Source organism: Scyliorhinus canicula, chromosome 9, assembly GCF_902713615.1.
Source record: "Scyliorhinus canicula chromosome 9, sScyCan1.1, whole genome shotgun sequence".
Classification (NCBI taxonomy): domain Eukaryota; kingdom Metazoa; phylum Chordata; class Chondrichthyes; order Carcharhiniformes; family Scyliorhinidae; genus Scyliorhinus; species Scyliorhinus canicula.
The window spans coordinates 161,934,921-161,955,143 of record NC_052154.1 but is presented as its reverse complement, the minus strand read 5'-3'; the positions used below and the strand labels follow the sequence as shown (position 1 = coordinate 161,955,143).

General features: G+C 44.5%; 1 protein-coding gene across 1 annotated transcript in view; it reads right to left on the bottom strand.

Annotated features, from left to right (window-relative positions):
- The window catches only part of sox6 (SRY-box transcription factor 6), a 757,998-nt gene that overhangs the window by 261,072 nt on the left and 476,703 nt on the right, over nucleotides 1-20,223 (bottom strand).

Sequence of the window (20,223 nt, the reverse complement as noted above, 5' to 3'; positions counted from 1 at the left end):
CATTCAGCAAGAGTCATTAGGAATTGAGGTTTTAGGACGTTGTAGAGCTGAACTGACCCTATTTAAGTGTGCTGTTCAGTTATGTCACATTAATTAAATAATTTCAGATTATTTGAGGGCTAGACCACCAAACCTGACCTGAACATTAACATCTAAAACATCATTGCCGCCGGAGAATGTATCGTTATTGCATTCAGGTGACATGCTCCATAGTGCCCACTTGACCATTAATCATGGATACTTCAAGCTCCGTCTATTAACATTCAAAGCAAGGCTATTTTATTCATCTGTTTCATTGATTCTTAATAAAATGTGGATTGAAATAAATAACACAACAGACAATATTGCAGGTTGCAAGCAGCAAGAACTCAACCAGTAATCTCTGATTCTTGCAGGATGCAAGCCTCGCAGGAGACTTCTGTGAGCCTGTCACTTGTTGAAATATTGTACATCTTACATGGATGCAGAAGAAGTTACAAGCATATTCAAAAAGAAACACTGGAGTTGTTTTATTTCAATCTGTTTTGACATAACAGTGGAGTTGCTGTCACTATAAGGAGAACAAAACACCACTGAAGAAGTATTCCTTTCTACCACACTTTTTAAGCTTCTGTGAGCGTACCCTCAGATGTTGTTTATTCCCCATAGTCTGTTTGCACTTATTTTTTCCACTTGATTTTCCACATTTTGTTCATGCTCAGAATTGTTTGAATGTTAATGAAAAGAGTGTGAAGTATTCGTGATTCATGGTAGAATAGGCGCTATTAGTGTCACTTTTAAGTAATATCTGTACAGCCGACACAAGGTGACATGCAATTCACAACACAGAAATAGGCATTTGGCTCAACTAGCCTACAGAAACTTCTCCTCAAGCAGCTTCAAGTAACTCATCAGCATATACTTCCCATACCAGCCTCCCCAAACAGGCACCGGAAAGTGGCGACTAGGGGCTTTTCAAGTAACTTCATTTGAAGCCTACTTGTGACAATAAGCGATTTTCATTTCATTTTTTTTTCATTTCTCCGCTGGCTGTGGTCCGTCGGATTTTAATCCACACATCGTATGTTGGTAAAATATATGGGAATTATGCTGCAATGACAAGGTACTGAAAAGAGTGCTGGGAGGTCGATCCATTGCTTCAGGTGGGCTGTGGCCTAACGTCCAGGCTGCACTGTTGTCAAAGACAATCACTGGTCGACCCTGTGAGAAATGAGCAAGTATAGGGGCAGCACGGTGGCTCAGTGGTTAGCACTGCTGCCTCGCCGGCCCCAGGTTCGATCCCGGCCCTGGGTCACTGTCCGCGTGGAGTTTGCGCATTCTCGCTGTGTCTGCATGGGTCTCACCCCCACAACCCAAAAAGATGTGCAGGATGGCTGGATTGGCCAAGCTAAAGTTTTTTTTTTGTTTTTTTTTTTTAAATTTAGCGTACCCAATTATTTTTTCCAATTGGGGGGGAATTTAGTGTGGCCAATCCACCTATCCTGCACATCTTTTGGGTTGTGGGGGCGAAACCCACGCAGACACGGGGAGAATGTGCAAACTCCACACGGATAGTGACCCAGGCCGGGATTCGAACCCAGGTCCTCAGCGCCGTAGGCAACAATGCTAACCACTGTGCCACCGTGCTGCCCCGGCCAAGCTAAAGTTGCCCTATAACTGAAAAAAAAAATAATTGGGTACTCTAAATTTAAAAAAATAAAAAAAATAAAGAAATGAGCAAGAATGTTTGAAGAAGGTGTTTCCTTAATTTATTTGCTCATGGGATGCGGGCGTTGCTGGCTAGACCAACAGTTATATCCCATCACTAATTGCCCTCGAGAAGGTGGTGGTGAGCCACCATCAATGGGGACATTCGCTCTTGTTGGAGGTGGTCATTGCCTAGCACTTGTGTGGCAAAAATGTTATTTGCCACTTATCAGCACAAACCTGGATATTGTCCAGGAGTCATTGCATTTGGACATGTGCAGTTATCAGCAAACATCCCCACTTCTGACCTGATGATGGAAGGAAACAGCTGAAGGTGGTTGGGCCTAGGACACTACCTTGAGGATCTGCCGCAACAATGTCCTGGGGCTGAGATAACTGATTTCCAACAATTACAACCATCTTCCTTTGTGCCAGATATGAGCCCAACTAGTGAAGCCTTTTGCCCAATTCCTATTGACTTCAGTTTTCTAGGGCTCCTTGATGCCACACTCAGTCAAATACTGCCTTGATGTCGAGGATAGTCACTCTCATCTCACCTCTGGAGATCAGCGCGTTTGTCCTTGATTGGACCAAGGCTGTAATGACTTCAGGAGCTGGGTAGCCCTGACAGAACCCAAACTGAGTCAGCAGGTTATCGCAGTGTCGGTGCCACTTGAAAGCACTGTCAACAACACCTCCTATAATTTTGCTTGTGATTGAGAGTATATCGGTGGGGTGGTAATTGGCTGGGTTGGATTTGTATTGCTTTTTGTGGACAGGTCATGCCTGGGCAATTTTTCACATTGCCAGGTCGTGTCAGAGTTGTAGCTGTACGGGAAAAAGCTTGGCTCGGAACGTGGCTAGTTCTGGAACACAAGCCTTCCGTTTTATTGCCGGAATGTTTTCAGGGCTTTTGCAGTATCCAGTGTCACCAACCATCTATTGATATCACAGGGGGTGAATCGAGTTGACCAAAGACTGGCATCTGTGATGCTGAGGACCTCAGGAGGTGGCCGAGATAGATCATGCACCCGGCACTTCTGACTGAAATGGTTGCATATGCTTCAGCCTTATCTTACACACTGACGTGCCGGGCTCCCCCATCATTGAGGATGGGGATAATTGTTCACCACCATTCATGATTGGGTGTGGCAGGACTACAGAATTTAGATCCGTTGGCCGTGGGATTGCTCAACTGTGTCTATCGCATGCTGTTTCTGATGTTTGGCATTCAAGTAGTCCTGTGTTGTAGCTTCAAGAGGTTGTCACCTCATTTCTTGGTATGCCTGGTACTCGCCTGGCATGCCCGCCTGTACTCTTCATTGTTTTGATGCCTAATCAATATTTAAGAGAAAAGAATGGTTGAGTGAACAGAGATCACTAAGTGTTGGTGGAATGGAATGATTCAACCAATCAAAGAGAAAAGCAACATGGATCATTGGTTGCATTCCTTGCCCTTCACCCCTATTCCTACAGTGATTTAGCTAGGCCGCTTTGGTGCCAGCAGCCATTCGATAGCTCCTGGTTGTGCCTAGAAGGTATTAATTAGTAAGTGAATGAATCTTGAGGTAGGGGTGGATCACAGCCGGATCATCCCTTTGGCTGATTTCTGAAGGATTCAGTGGATAAGTCTAAAATATGGGAGCTCTTGCTGATTTTTGCTGTCAATAACACAGGGACATAGTTGCTACTCAGTTATCATTGAACCAGCTGTGACCAACTAATCCAAGACAGTCTAGATATTGATGTTGACATCTCTGGCCTAGGTGCCTGAAAAGCACACCAGGATGCTTCACCCTTTGTAGAAGCCTTTGGTTAATTTTGCAATCAGATTTATATAATAACGAGTGGTCACGTGCTGAACTACAGCCTTCTCACATGTGAAAGGTAGTGCAGAAATGGGAAAAGACCCTGCTCTAAGAAATACATTCTGTGAGAATCTGTAGGGGAGGACACAGAAACAACAAAATAGCAGATAAAGTGTTAAGTATTTCTCCAGGTCCTTGAAAAATTATCAAGGCACATCTGTCTTGAGTTTCTTCTGGATTTGTCAGGTGGATCAGTGCTCCCAAGAGCCTGGTTCAGCAGAAGTATTTTAATTTGACTAAACACCTGATTTATTTTATCTGTCGGACGAGAAGGGGCAGTTTGTCTTAATACTGCCTGTCAGCTGCTGAGTCTATTCACAGCAAATTACAGGCAACTTCTGCCGTTGAAAGCAATGCTGCACTTACCCTATCTGAAGCACCCAAAAGGGTTATGCTGCGGAATTATGCATAACCTTTTTGTTTTCAAGAACTGCGGTTGTGGGGGCGGGGGGGGGGGGGGGGGGGTTTATTCAAAATTCACAGATTGTGGACCAAATTATTGGCACATAACGTTTTTAACAGCACTTTATTGCACCACCGAAGGAATGCTGACTCATTGGTCACAAAATGGCAGTCAAAGCGTGCTGACATGCCAGTCATCCATTAACATTTCCACAAACTGTCGTTCACCCTCTGGCTGTCACTTGATAATGCTGGTACATTCACTCACTACTGTAAAACAGCTAATATGAGAATAAAACATTTATGTTAATTTGAGGCAGCACTAATACATTATGTGATGATTTCTAAATATATTACTGGCATCTGGGCGGTAGGGTGGCGCATTGGTTAGCACTGCTGCCTACGGCGCTGAGGTCCCAGGTTCGATCCCGGTGCCAGATCACTGTCTGTGGAGTTTGCACATTCTCTCCGTCTCTGCGTGGATTTCACCCACACAACCCACATATATGTGCAGATTAGGTGGATTGGCTACGCTAAATTGGCCCTTAATTGGAAAAAAATAATTGGGCACTCTACATTTATTACCAAAAATTTTATATATATATTACTGGCAGAGTGGGGTTAGGAATGTGGGAATCTAACACAAAATTTGATTTCCTTATACCCAACTTGACCCTAGTTTTAAAAAATAATTTAGAGTACCCAATTCTTTCTTTCCAATTAAGGAGCAATTTAGCATGGCCAATTCACCTACTCTGCTCATCTTTGCGTTGTGGGGGTGAGACCCACACAGACACGGGGAGAATGTGCAAACGCCACACGGACAGCGACCCGGGGCTGGGATCAATCCTGGGTCCCCAACGCCGTGAGGCAGCAGTGCTAACCCCAGTGCCATCGCGCTGCCCCTATTGACACCAGTTGTTAATCCAAGTCGTCTCAATAAGCTCCAGTGTGTTATGCATTACTTTGCTGTCTTTCTTTTATTAATTTATTCTAGACAGGAGTTAAAAAGAAGTTTTGAGGTTTTGGAAAGTCCTAAAGCTCACTCTAATAGTTACTTAAGGGAATTCCTGACAATTTATCATGATAAATTCAAGACTCTGGCAAAGTTGTTCAATGTAATGTACTTCCTTATAATCAGCATTAAGACAGAATCATTTATCAGTCTCAGCAATAAAAACAACCAAGGGTGTTCCTCTCGATATCATATCTTCAGAGGCAACTTATATTCAGACTTTATTTCTGTGTTGTAATGCAGCTCTCATTAACTTTGGGACCAAGCATTTAGTCTCGAGTTTCCCTGAATTTAAACAATTCGGCTGGGATTCTCAAACCCTGCGCTGGGTCGGAGAATCCCCGGGGGTGATGCGCGATCCCGTCCCGCCACCTGCGCCGGCTTCCCTATTCTCCAGCGCCGTTTTTCAGGCGCCGGCGGGATTCCCGCCACGCCGCTCGGAGGCCCTTGACAGCAGCCCCTCCGGCGATGCTCTGGGCCCCGATGGGCCGAGTGGCCGTCAGATATTTCCCAGTCCTTCCAGCGTGGATTACTCACCTCCCACATGGCAGGACCTGGAAGGTGAGTGTGTGGAGGCCGTCCTGGAGGGTGTGGGTGGGGGGGATCCAACCCCGGGGGGGCCCCCACGGTGGCCTGGCCCGCGATCGGGGCCTACCGATCTGCAGGCGGGCTGGTTCTTTAGGGGTCTTCTTTCCTCCACGCTGGGCCCATGTAGGGCTCCGCCATATTGCCCGGTGGCCGGCGCAGAGAAGGGAACCCCCGTGCATGCACGGAAATATGCCCACCGTTCCGCGCATGCGCGAACTCGCGCCGGCCCTTTGGCACAGGCTGGAGCTGCGGGGATGACTAGCCCTCTAGAAAGGTGAGAATTCCTCACGTTTGGGGGCCATTGACGCCAGAGTCGTTGCACAGGTTTTCCAGCCCCATTTTAAGGGAAAACCCACCCCTCATGTTTCTGCCTTCAAATCCCATGGTCTTGTGTTGTCATTACCTCACCCTCACCCCTATTTATGTTCTTTTAATAGAGACACGAGGTCTTCTGATTTCAGGATCATGTACAACTTAGAACACATTCTTGAATATTTGCTCTCCAACACTCATCTATGAGGAAATCTCGTTTAGGAGCATTCAGCACAATGGTTGGCACTACTATCTCACAGCGTCAGGGACCCAGGTTCAATTCTGACCTTGGGTGACTGCGTGGAATTTGCATATTCTCCCGTGTCTGTGTGGGCTTCCTCTGGGCGCTCCGGTTGCCTCCCTCAGTCCAAAGATGTGTAGGTTAATTTACGGGGCTGCGGAGATAGGCGAGGGGTGGGTTTAGGTGGAGTGCTCTTTTGGTGGTGGTGGTGGGGGGGTGTGGGGGGGGGGGGGGGGGTGCAGACGGAATGGGCTAAAAAGCCTCCTTCTGCATTGTAGGGAGTCCATGATTCCATGAACAATCATATTTAAAAATGGTTGGTGGACTGCTGTAAATTTAACCTCAACCGAGGGTCCATGTGATCCATAATCCAACATGCCCTTCAGTTTGTCAGCTGAAACCTATGGCCTTATAATACTGCTTTCATTCTCATAAAGTTGCAACGATCAGGAGGTCTAGTAAAGCTCCGCGCCTTATTGCACAGGACAATACCTATTACTAGGGGTGAGGGAAATTTTAATCAAGAAACATTGATCAGGCAACACCCAGTTTTGGGTTTAAAAACCTGTAAATTGTAGGAAGAAGGGAAGATTGAATGGTTAACAAGTTGCATATTTTTGAGGGAGAGAGTTAATTATAGGAGATCATGCCATGAGTTTGATTTCAACACACTATGAAACTGAGGAAGACCGCAAATGAGAAGAATGGGATAAGGAAGTTCAGATGAGTGGAAATGACTAAACTAGTATCCATAAAATGCAGAAAACAAGGAAAGGCCATGTTTGAAAGAGTGAAAGAGAGATTGAGATTAAGCTGGGAGACAAAGTCTAGAAAAGATCAGCTACGCGACAACAAGCTTTTAATTAATATGCAACTTTACCAAAGAAAATTACTCCACTCCTTAGTGGTGTCATTTCTGTCAAACTGATGTGCATTAATTCACTTAAAACTACAATGTTAAAGATCAGTTTAATGCCCACAAGGAATGGGGCATTGATGATGAAATTCTAGCTAAACGCCTTTTCTCTTTTCCTGTCCCTGGCCAACTTTATCCATCTATGTTTCTTTCTTGCTGTAGATAAACAAGGCAGCAAGTGGTCTGCTAGCTCGAGGATTCTCAAAGCATTACAGTTCAAATGTTAGCCTCCACAGACACAGTAAATCCCTATGTTTCAGCACTCTTTGACTAGGTTGCAAGATGCTAATTATATGACATGGCCAGTGAAAGTGCACAGTACATTCCTGACTTCCCAGAGAATTGATCTGTCCTGCCCTGACAGTAGAAGTATAAGGTTGGATGCTATCATCCTGCCAATTGTCTGATGCATGAAATATACTGAATCTTAAAACAGGGTAAATGTGAGCATAGGTAATTATTATAATGCAAATCTGCTAACATTGGAATAGAGCAATAGAAGCAAATCGTGATGAATAGTAAATTGCCAATTCCTCAGTAAGGCTGTGACAATGACATTTTAAATTATGATCTTGAGGAAAGTTGCGGTCCATTTCCCTGTTGCTTACGACCCTTGGCACAGATGCTGTTCATATGACCAAGGACGAGATTTTCCAGACTCACCAGCGATGGGCACAGTCGTGGGTGCGACAGGAAAATGTGGAGAGTGGCAGAACAGCCACAATGTGATGCAGATGGGCTTAACAAGTGCCAAGTGAGACTTCCGCCCCTTACTGGGGAGGAAATCCTGCCCTCTGTCTGGAGCTGCAGCCAAAAGGATTGGCTGGCAGTTGTATGAGACCTGGCAGTGCCAAGAGTGTGTTGTTGGCCTCCGCCTGAACTGCAAGAAGACGATGGAGAAGGCCCAGGGATCCCCCAAAGCCACTATGTCCAGGTTCTTGTTCAGGGAGGTCTTGACAGGAGATGGGGGAGGAACATAGGAACATAGAACATAGAACATACAGTGCAGAAGGAGGCCACTCGGCCTATCGAGTTCGCACTGACCCACCTAAGCCCTCACTTCCACCCTATCCCCGTAACCCAACAACCCCTCCTAACCTTTTTGGTCACTAAGGGCAATTTATCATGGCCAATCCACCTAACCTTTTTTTTTAAAAATTTAGAGTACCCAATTATTTTTTCCAATTAAGGGGCAATTTAGCATGGCCAATTCACCTAACCTGCACATCTTTGGGTGTGGGGGCGAAACCCACACAGACACGGAATGTGCAAACTCCACATGGACAGTGACCCAGGGCCGGGGTTCGAACCCGGGTCCTTAGCGCCGTAGACAGCAATGCTAACCACTGTGCCACTGTGCTGCCCACCAATCCACCTAACCTGCACGTCTTTGGACTGTGGGAGGAAACCGGAGCACCCGGAGGAAACCCACTCAGACATGGGGAGAACGTGCAGACTCCGCCAGACAGTGACCCAGCGGGGAATTGAACCTGGAACCCTGGCGCTGTGAAGAGAGTTGAGTTTAAGGCTAGGGAGTGGTGTTTCGAAGAAGGGGAGGTTCGATCTTAAACCACCTGATGGTCTGCAGCCGCCAGTGATTGGACCACTCCTTCTTTCCCACCCTTTGAAGGTTCCCTTTAAAAGCATTGGGCAGCCCGCTCGCGCCCCGCTGCCCGCACCTTGACATAAACACCTCGTTATGATATGAACAGCATATTATTGATGTCAATTGGCTTGATTATTTGAATATGATGGGTGGGCTGCTGGTTTCAGTGCCCACCCCCCCATATTATGGGGCTGAGCTCGGGTGGGGATGGGTGGAGGACCTGCCTATTTTTCATGTTCCTCTCTCACCAGAGACACTGCCGGCGGTGGCCCATAAAAAACAGCCCAGGCTATCTGAAACGCACATTTTGTTTTCATCTATTCATTCATGGGATGTTGATGTTGCTGGCTGCACCAGGAATTATTGCCCATCCCCTAATTGAACTAGGTTCTTTTTTCTTATAAATTTAGAGGCCCAATTCTTTTTTTCCAATTAAGGGACAATTTAGTGTGGCCAGTCGACCTAGCCGGCACATCTTTGGGTTGTGGGGCCGAGACAAACGCAAACACGGGGAGAATGCGCAAACTCCAGACAGACAGTGACCCAGAGCCAGGATCGAACCTGGGACCTCAGCACCGTGAGGCAGCAGGGCTAATACACTGCGCCACTGTGCTGCCCCTAATTGAACTAGGTTTTAAGAGACAATCACATTAACATGAGCCTGGAGTCACATGTAGGCCAGATAAAGTAAGGATGGCAGGTATCCTTCCCTAAAGGAATTAGTGAACCAAATGGGTCTTTACTACAAATCAGCAATGGTTTTATGGTCGTCATCAAACGTTTAACTCCATTGTTATTGAATTCAAATTTCACCATCTGCCATGTGGGATTAAAACCCACCCCATTCGCCTGGGTCCCTAGATTGCTAGTCCATCGACAATGCTAGTCCACCATCCCCTCCCAACATGACTTTTTTGCAGGCTTCTCTGGCAGCTAGATGAGCAATTACAGACAACTCGACCTGTTCAGGTTCCTCCACATCCTTGGCCAAGGATGCAGAGCAGTCAGTACCATCCCTCCAGCTGTAACTTCATTCCTCTCTGCCAGATTCCTATTCTGTACACCCTTGTTGATACATGTTGAAAAACTTTGCAAAATATGCTCAGGTACCTGAATCGTATTTTCAGCAACCCAAAAGCTAGTTAAGTGATTTCTCTGATGTTCATCTGGCTCAGATTGTATCAGTGTTAGGACAGGTGTCATCTGACAGATCCCCTAAGAGGGTAGCCACACCTCCAAATGGGCAGCCGCTGATGCTGTCTGGAGGTCCGGAAACCTGTGGGAGATGGAACTATGGCAGCTCCCAGGATATCTTGCATAGATTTGCATGAGAAAACACAGTTGGGCACATTGCAGCTGAACAATGAAGGAATGAAATCTTTTCCAATTGATAAATATTCCTGAATGGGATCCGCTGAAGTCTTACTTTCCATATCTAGGTAGTCTATGACTCCCTGTAGCTGTGGGAATCCAACCACAGCAGTAAATGCGGGAGCGCTTTGTGGCTGACTGACCTCACCAATATATTTTTTAATTCACTTTAATGGGATACCAGCTTTGCTGGATGGGCAGCATTTGTTGACCATTCCTAATTGCAATAATCCACGGACATTCCTATATCTGACCTTTAGAAAGAAAGTCATTGATGAAACAGCTGAAGGCAGTCGGACCTTTAGCGTGGCCAATCCACCCAACAAAACATCTTTGGGTTGTGGCGGTGAAACCCACGCAGACACTGGGAGAATGTGCAAATTCCACACGGACAGTGACCCAGGGCCGGGATTGAACCCAGGTCCTCAGCAGCGTGCCAACCACTGTGCCACCATACCGCCCGGCCTAGGACACTAACGTGAGGAACACCTGCAGTGATGTCCAGGATGGAGATGACTGACTTCCAACAACTGCAACCATCTTTGTTTGTGCTAGGTCTCCAACCAGTGGAGAGTTTTCTCCCTGATTCCCATCGACTCCAGTTTTGCTCGGGCTCCTTAATACCATACTCGATCAAATGCTGCCTGACGTCAAGTGCAGACACTCTCAACCAAGGAGTTCAGCTCTTTTGTCCATGTTTGAACCAAGACTGTAATGAGGTGGACAACCCAAACAAGCTAGACAAATTTGGAATTCAAAGTTGGAGGCCCTGGCAAGCATAGTCCTTGTCACCTGGAGGATACATTCATTTGTGGGAGCCAATTTTGAAATCTTGCAAATGGTACCTGCAGATTGTTGGGAGTTTCTTGAAGTGATGAAATTCAGGGCCATGGTGACCTCGATGGCAAATGACAGCTCATGCCCAGCTGATCCGTTTAGAAGGAGGTCTTGTTCCAAGAGTCTACAGTCATCAGCAGTGACCTTCTGTGAAAGAGTGAGCCACCTGAGACACTGGTACTCACACGTGCCAAGAGAGCCAGCCCTCTGGTAACTGCTGTGATTGTCACTCCTGCTGCTGCTGCCGTTAGCGTTGGCATTACTGCTCCACTTGTTCCTCATCAGAGGTCTCTGGTACAGCTACATTAGGTACTTCCATGCTGCAGTGAAGACTGACAGCAGTCAAGTGCAGATCAAAGTGGACAAAGTCTGAGACAGGTGAAATGACCTCCAAAAAGTTGGAAATCATCTGTAAGCAGCAAACGTGTGATCTTAGAACAATTCCTGCGAGCACAGGCCTTTCACATAGGTAGGGAAGCAGCTATACAGTTTCACTCTGAAAGGCTTTCCGATCTATCATTTCTTTAAGCAATTAATCCCCTCAATGCTCTTGTCTTATTGACCCTAATGATTCTGGACAGCTGGGGAAACCCATATGCAGGTTGCTAAACTCTGAATGCTGGGTTAAAAAGCATCATGAAATGACATTTTACATATTTAAATTGCAGACCCTATCGGTCCTGAGGAGTTTCAAAACATAGCCCAAATAAAGCATACAGTGGGATGATGTCCTGTTTCCACTTGAGGGTGGTGGGGGGGGGGGGGGGGGGGGGGGGGGGGGGTGTTCTCCCATGTAAATGTCCAAACCTGCTCTCCCATTAGCAGTTTAAATTCTGTCCAGAAGGATGTCGACCTTGAAGGGGAAGTAGACAGGTCACAGTGGTACAAAATTAAGTCTCTTGAAAGATTGGAGATTAATGTCCACAATAACCCTGACTTTGATTCTAACTCTGGAGTACCTGATACTGTTAGATGTAAATCATGATGAATATAGTAATAGTAATCTTTATTAGTGTCACAAGTAGGCTTATACTAACACTGCAATGAAGTTACTGTGAAAATCCCCTGATCACCACTCTGGCGCCTGTTCGGGCACACTGAGGGAGAATTCCGAAAGTCCATGTTACCTAACAGCACGTCTTTTAGGACTTGTGGGAGGAAACCGGAGCATCCAGAGGAAACCCACGCATACATGGGGAGAACGTGCAGACTCTGCACAGACAGTGACCCAAGCCAGGAGTCGAACCTGGGACCCTGGCGTTGTGAAGCAACAGTGGAAACCACTATGCTACTGTGCCACCTAAAAAAAACTTGCACTTCACCACAATTAATAGCAGTAAAAATATAGCAAAACATCTTCACTGTCTTTGCCTGTCTCAACGATGTGAGGTAGGAATAGAGATTGATAAAGCACCATTTAAGGGCCCAAATAAACAACACTGAGGACTTATTCCTTCTGAGTACAAAAATGAGCTTCTGTCTAAGAGACTGGTCAGTATTAGTAAATATAAATATTCTTTTAAACAGCTGCTTATTTCCACTCTGGTCATTTCATGGCACCACATGAGGTTCTTCAAGAAAGAGCAAACAATGTTAATGTGACAGGGGTGTATTTAATCTTCCTGCTGGTCAGAGGGGACTCAGTGATATTGCTATGACAGACAGCAGTGTCTAACCAACACATCTGATGGGTTGTGATGTCTCTACTTCAGAGGGAGCCTGGCCAGCGCTTAGCATTTGCTTTGCTGCTACTTTGTTTTTGATTCAGCCTATTTTCAAAATGCCACAAGTAGTATCTATGAAAGGCAGCAAAAGTCAACAAATCGAAGGTCTGCTAAGATAAAAGCCTCTTTGTGATGAGTGGCAATAGTATCCTATTTCCTTCCATCCGCCAACCCCCCCCCCCCCCCCCCCCCCACCCCACACTCCCAACTCTACCCCCCCCAGTGCTGCTCTTATTTTTCACCTAGTTACAATTGGGTTTGGAAGCACATCGTTCATAAAATAAGCATTTGTTCCTCTTTGAAGAGTCCCAAGTGAATAATAAAGATAAAAGATTTGAGTGTAAAAACATCACAAAGAGCTGTATTATCTTATCTCCCTTTTAGTCAGGACAGCTGAACATTATGACTAATTTCAGTGACTTTAAAAAAAAGAAATGAACAGTGGAATTCCTTTGTTGCAGCATCAGTTGGCTATTGTCAAGGCTCCCATATGCTGTTACCCCATACCCAGTAAATTAAGATTTTATAAATGCTGCAATTGTGCTTCATTATGATGCATGGCAAGCAGTAAAATAGCTGGCATGCCTAGAGAGCAAAGCGTTCATGCTGACCACTTAAGCCGCCTGGTTGTGTAGAAAAGGTGAGTCCTGAAAAAGCTTGTCAAGCAGCAAACAATACACAATTATTATAAATGAGGGCAAGCTTTCCTCTCCTCTCTCCTTCCCTTCTTCCTGCTGTCTAACAGAGAACAGAATTGTGGCCGGGGGGGGGGGGGGGGGGGGGGGGGGGTGAGAAATATAAAACCAATTTCACTTGAACAAAACAGCCAGAACTCCTTAGGAAGGCAAAGGTTTAACAAGCGAAAGAAAATGTCAAATTGAAGAGAAACAGCTTGTTTAATGGCAATGCTTCCAAGGTCACTGTAATAGCTGTTGTTGCTGAATGTTCTCTCGGACAGTGTCAATGCAAATCGCACCTGCAGATCTAAGGCTTTTATGGCTTAATGCATTTGTATGATGTGCATTACATGCTCTTTTAATGGGGTCCTAAACCCATTTATTTGAAGTGGGTTAAATTTATTTGAAATGGGTTAAAAGCTATATGAAAGTAGCACGCACAAAAATTTATGCAAACAGGTTCATCAGCGCCTTACCAGAGAAAATTATACTAAGCCAAATATTTATCGGCAATAAAATGGAGCAGGTGGCTCCAAACCATCAAATTTTAAATCATTGATTGCTGTCCTCGCACTGTAATACAATTCACACTTGCAACTGGTTACAAATGAGGGCATTCATTGTGAAATGGTTTAGAAGGAGGAAAACATATTCATCCCAGCTGTCTGCCCTGGATTGTTCTCCAGCGAAGTCTGTTTGAAAAATTCAGGAGTGAGGATGTCAGGAGGATTAGAATCAGCAGTAATGCCATCCATGATCGTGAAGATCCATACCTGAAAACAGTCATTTGGACAAGGGCAGAAAGTTTGTTCCAGCCTGTGGCGGTGAGGGAGGAGGGGGGGGGGGGGGGGGGGGGGGGGCAGAAAGTTCCTCAGTTTTATCTCCAACAAATTTCGAAGAGGACTGGATCTGAAACCTGACACTAGAAACATAACTTATTAAATGAAGCAACAAAGCGGCTGCATTATAATGCCACTGAGAGCCCTTGTGCTGAATTGGAAGATAGTTAGAGACACTAAAACCCCGACTGACAACCGAGTGCTTCAGATTTTCCATTAATCCTCAAATCTGCTCTCCTGAATACTCTTTTGCACATCAATCCCCTGTCATCATCACTATCATAGTGTATCAAAAAATGCCGCATCTGAGAACTCCAAGGGAATTTGATGTATCCCGCCCTCTGGCATTTCTCATTGGCATAATTAAATCAACAATAATTAATTAATTTCCCATTCCTATCTGTATGTCGGACATATTAACTGTTGTTTCATGCTTATGTCTAATGATCTATTAGTAATCACTATCAAAATTATAAAATCAATACACATATTGGGGTTGGGGGTTGTTAGCTGTACAGAGGTGGTCACTACCATTATTTCTGGAGATACTGTTAAAATAAAATCTCCAAATGATTTTGCTCCAAATAGCACACACAGGAAATATTTTCCATTTATTTCATACGTAGCATTGAATGTTGTTTTGTCTAACCAATATGCAGGATTAGTTAATAATTAAATCGGTGGCGACTATCACAGTGCTGAGCACTTTCAGATGCAATTTTTTGCATTTGATTTTCATGTCAAAACCTAGTATCTTACCCTGGGGGAGAAGTTACAGCAGCATTTTTAAATAAAAGGCTAAATTGTGCACACCTTGCACTGGTTTGCTTCTAGCTTCGTGGCTTGGAGCATTTCCAGGTCGTGTCTTATATTGTCTTTATATTGCGGTTATGTATGTGAGATACCATCACCTGATTCATCACTCTTTTTTTGATTGACACAAGCACAGTCAGGTACGAAAGCACATAGCTAACCTGACTGTTATGTATCTTTAGTAAAGATTGTTTTAAAGGGCTTGGCAGAGCTTAGAGAGAGTGGCTGAATGAGAGAAATCCTTTGGGAACAAAGGCAGAAGCAGATGGGCAGCCATGAAACAGGTCATGGAAACTGCCACAGAGAGAAAACTTTGAAAAAGGATTCTGAAAAAGATGTCTTAATAGGAGAAAGATTGCTTCCTAACTGAAAGTGCTGCCTTTACCTGGATGTGTAAGTGGAACAAGAGCTGTACTTTAATGCCAAGTGTTGTTTAATGTGACCTCGTGTGTTAAAGTTAAGAAACAGCATATAATCTGTCAATGTTAGAACTATGAAGTTTGACAGTTTAAATAATGTTTTTGTTTCTTTTGTTTAAATAAAGTTTTGTTTAGAAAATAAAATAGAAAATCTCTGGCAAAGAAACCTTTAGCTATACTACCAAAAGAGACAATCTTCACCCTTTTAATTGCTACATCAAGCTCCCACTTCTGGCCAATAATTAAAAGAAAAAGATAATTTTCAAAACATACACAATTAGTTCTCGTGCCACTCGACATGTCATTGACCTAGCCAAATTGACAGGATTCACTCACAGACCTTCACCACTGCTGCTCATTAACCAGGAGCATGCAGTTACTCAGACAGAATGTAGGGTTGACTTGATTTCTGATTGTAATTGTTGCCAGGGATTTATGGCTTGTAAGTACAAGCTACTGGTTTCGAATTGGCAGCAAGACTATACGTCTGCTGTGATTTCTTTCTGATATTTATGTACTTGCACATTTGTTTTGCCCTTCAGCATCAGCTACTTCCTGGATCTAGCACCTTACCCACGTACCTGCCAAGAATAAATGAGCAGATAATTTACCTCAAGGAACAATGCCGTTATATAACTGGCAGGAAAGAAACATGGTGAGCAATGGGTTTTCCCAGGGTCCCCATGGGAAAGCACTAAGCCTCTGCAGGGTCTATCCATGCCTGCATGACTGATACACTGGAGCTCACTGCGTGATAGAATGATGGCTGTGGGCGTACAGCCTCCATTTTTCCATCACTTCTTCAACTCAACTCATTTGTACAAACTTTTTTCTGCTGGCATTGTTGTTTAATGCACTGCTCACTGCACTGCTCATACAGAACGTCCAGGTTCATTGTCTGGCTTGTATTTAGTGACCTCAGCTGAGATGGCAATATTCTAATGTTAGATTTTGAAATCAGCCAGTGTTCTGTTCCAATCTTTATATGACCATAGATTCCCTACAGTGCGGAAGGAGGCCATTTGGTCCATCGAGTCTGCACCGATCCTCGGAAGGAGCTCCCCACCTAGGCCCACTCCCCTGCCCTATTCCCCCATAACCCCACCTAACAAGTGCATCATTGGACTGTGGGAGGAAACCGGATCACCTGGAAGAAACCCAGGCAGACATGGGGAGAATGTGCAAACTCCACACAGACAGTCAAGGCCGGAATTGAACACGGGTTCCTGGTGCTGTGAGGCAACAGTGCTAACCATCATGTCGCCCCTCTGGAAAGTGTGTAAGTATGGACATGGCTCGGTAGATTAGTTCAATGCCTGCCAATGCACACTAAGTTCACACATAATGAAAATGGGTGAGGAAGCTGTAGAGGGAGGCTGGTGTTTACTGAATTATACCTCGCCACGTCAGTGAGATCAAGAAAAGGAGTAGAAGATGAAAACTGTAGGAGGAGGAAAGTAGAAAAGTTGCACGTTTTTAACCTTGGATTGATTGTGTGAAGAATGTTAAGAACCTATACATTTTTCGCCCTCTCCAAACTCAACAGAGATGGCACTTTTGCCTTGATTAACTACAAGTCAATGGGTGGGACTTTCCGTTTGCGCCACCCCACCCCCCTTCCGCAGCTTGTTTTCCAGCAGCAGAGGCAACACGCTATTGGCTGTCGGAATCTTCCGGTCCTTCTTGTGTCTACATCGTTTTGCATGGTTGACCCGTTCCACCTGTCACGGGGGTGAGGGTCGTCTTCAGCAGAACCGGAAGATCCCGCTGCCAGGAAGGGCCAGAAAATCCCACATACTTACATTATGATCACAGTGGGGAAACCGCAAACCAAAATAACCAAATTTACTGAAATGACCCAAATGAAGAGATTGCCAAAGATATTCTACTTTTTGTAGTTTTTACTTTAATATAAATCAGAACAACACATGAATTAACAGGAAAATTATACTTCAAATAAAAAGGTAAATTTCACTGTAAATAGTCAATACAACAAAGACAAGCCTTATGCAAGCACAAGCAGTCACACCATGCCCTGCACAAATGTAGCACAATGTAGCTACGTAATTCCACAATATGCTGTTCATTTTTCATGCTTTCATGCAGGGTAGCTCAGGAGTCCTATCTAGAAACAAGTTTCACCTTTGAGCTTCACGAATATGATTATCATCACCAATGCACACTTCCATGAATGCTCAAGTCCCTTGGGTCACAATAGTATTGGTTGAGTAGCTTTCCAGACCTCCTTTTCAACCGAGCAACTAATACTAACCCAGATCACGCTTTGGCTATTTCGGGGAAAATATCCAGCAACATCTCCAAACTATTCACACAGCTTCTTTTGCATTACCCCTTTGAGCCATCTTGCACAGTACTGCCAAAAACTCTTGTCTTCTTTTCCGCTAAACAGAGAAAGTGACCCCTTCCAGAGAGTGATTTCCTTCTTCTCCTCACAAGAATTCTCTGTGTTCCTCTTTCTGTCTCTGCCTGCTTTCTCTTTGTGTCTGCATCTGCAAGCCGATTGCCATTACCCTTTCAGATCCTACCTTTGTACCTCTACTTTGTGTCTGCAGCTCTCTTTTGTGTCTGCAAACTACACAACTTCTTTCTTCACTTTCTTTCTGCTGATACTACTTACAGGGCAAGAATTACCAGGTCACATATACTAGTATTTCTTATTGTCCAAGAAAATGATAATTGATCCCTTTCCAATTGAAGCATTAAAAATCCTTTTCAAACATTCCTAAAAACAATTACAGATTCCACAGACCTTGTAAAGAAATTACACATTTTCCTTACTGTACAGAATTTGGGTCAAAGATCATCACAATAAAGACTAACAGGTTAAATCAATCATACTTAATCTGTTAATTGCTCAACAACAAGCTCATTGCCTCAGGCATCCCGCAAAGTGAAACATTAAATTGAAGGATATAATCATTTAAAAAAAAACCATAGGGTAATTTCAGTTCGAGTAGTTATTGATATTAAGGAAATTGTATGAATATCTGTACAAATTAATTATATCCAATTTGAAAAGAAGAGTCTTACTTTTCACAATATAATCTCTCATGTCTCATCCATGTTGGCTCCAAAATTTACACCAAGACCAGTGAATTTAGACAATTATATGATTTTTTTTCAAATTGTTGTTTCGGGGGGGAAAAGCAGAGGGTAACCTGTCACCTGCCTTGTTGATTTTTCTCTAGGTCCCCATTTAAACAAAACATTTTAAAAGAAATTTAGAGTACCCAATTCATTTTTTCCAATTAAGGGGCAATTTAGCATGGTCACTACACCTACCATACCCACCTTTGGCTTGTTGGCGTGTGGGGGTGAGACCCACATAGACATGGGGAGAATGTGCAAACTCCACACACACCATGACCAAGGCTGGAATTGAACCTGGGTCCCTGGCGCTGTAAGCAGCAATGTGCCACAGTACCAGCCCATAAATGTATGGTAATTTATGGCGGGAACCTCCTTACGTTATTGGTGGGGGACAGGGACAATCAATTGGGGAAATCCCGTTGACGTGAAAGCCAAATTGGGATTCCCTCTCGATTCCCGTACCAGCCTCCCCGGACAGGCGCCGGAATGTGGCGACTAGGGGCTTTTCACAGTAACTTCATTGAAGCCTACTTGTGAGAATAAGCAATTTTCATTTCATTTCATTTCTCCACCATCCTGCCCACCGAGAAAGGCAGCAGAAAATCCGCCCTAATGGAAATATCCTTCTCCCTTGTTGGTTAATGGTCTGTAGTTGTTCATTTTCTAATTGGTTATGTGCCAGTTCAATTATTCACCAAGGTCTCTCTCACCAACCAAATTTGAAGAAAGGGTTATTTTTATTCATTTTAAAAAATAAATTTAGAGTACCCAAGTTATCATTATTATTTTTCCAACTAAGGAGCAATTTAGTGTGGCCAATCCACCTAACCTGCACATCTTTGGGTTGTGGGGGTGAAACCCACGCAGGCATGGGGAGAATGTGCAAACTCCACACGGACCGTGACCCAGGGCCAGAATTCGAACCTGGGTCTTCAGCGCTGTAGTGCCAGTGTTAACCATTGCGCCACATGTCGCCCTGGAAAAAGGATTCCGCCAAATAATACTCAGCAAATAAAATTCTGTGGTGCAAACTCTCACCCTCCATTCTACAAGGATGACAATTAAATATCATAAATACATCTAAATATCAGCAATTCAGCATGACAATATTTAAGTGTATCCATTCCACTTCGTAATTGCGCCAGCAATTCCCTCTCCTTCTCTACACATGTTAAAGCACCTACCAGCAATATTAACATTCTCAATGTGTGGTTACCCTCAATATTTAACAGCCCAATCCTCCTAACTGAGGCCCAGAATTCTGAGCCAAACAGCCACACTTTCAATTCTCCCATGGGCGTTCATATTGCTGAGCCTTTATCACATTGTGTGAACAAGCAACATAATAGGAGGATGAGAATTTAAATTGGCGGCAAGCCAATGTAGGCTATCGAGGACAGGAATTTCAGGCTATTAGGAATTGGTGCAGGGCAGGGGACAGGCTGATGATGATAGCAGGCCGGGCAGCATGTGGCACAGTGGTTAGCACTGGGACTATTGCGCTGAGGACCCAGGTTTGAATCCCACGCCCTGGTTCACTGTCCGTGTGGAGTTTGCACATTCTCCCAGTGTTTCACCCCCACAACCCAAAGATGTGCAGGTTACGTGGATTGGCCATGCTAAATCGCCCCTTAATTGGAAAAAAAGTAATTGGGTACTCAAAATTTTTTTTAAATGATGGGCAGGCCACCCAGGAAAGCATCAGATTAGTTGAGTCTGAAGAAGTTAAAAGGGTTGGATGAGGTTTTTAGCTGGAGATGGGGTGTGACGGGTGGTTTTATTGAAGAATAAGTAGGCG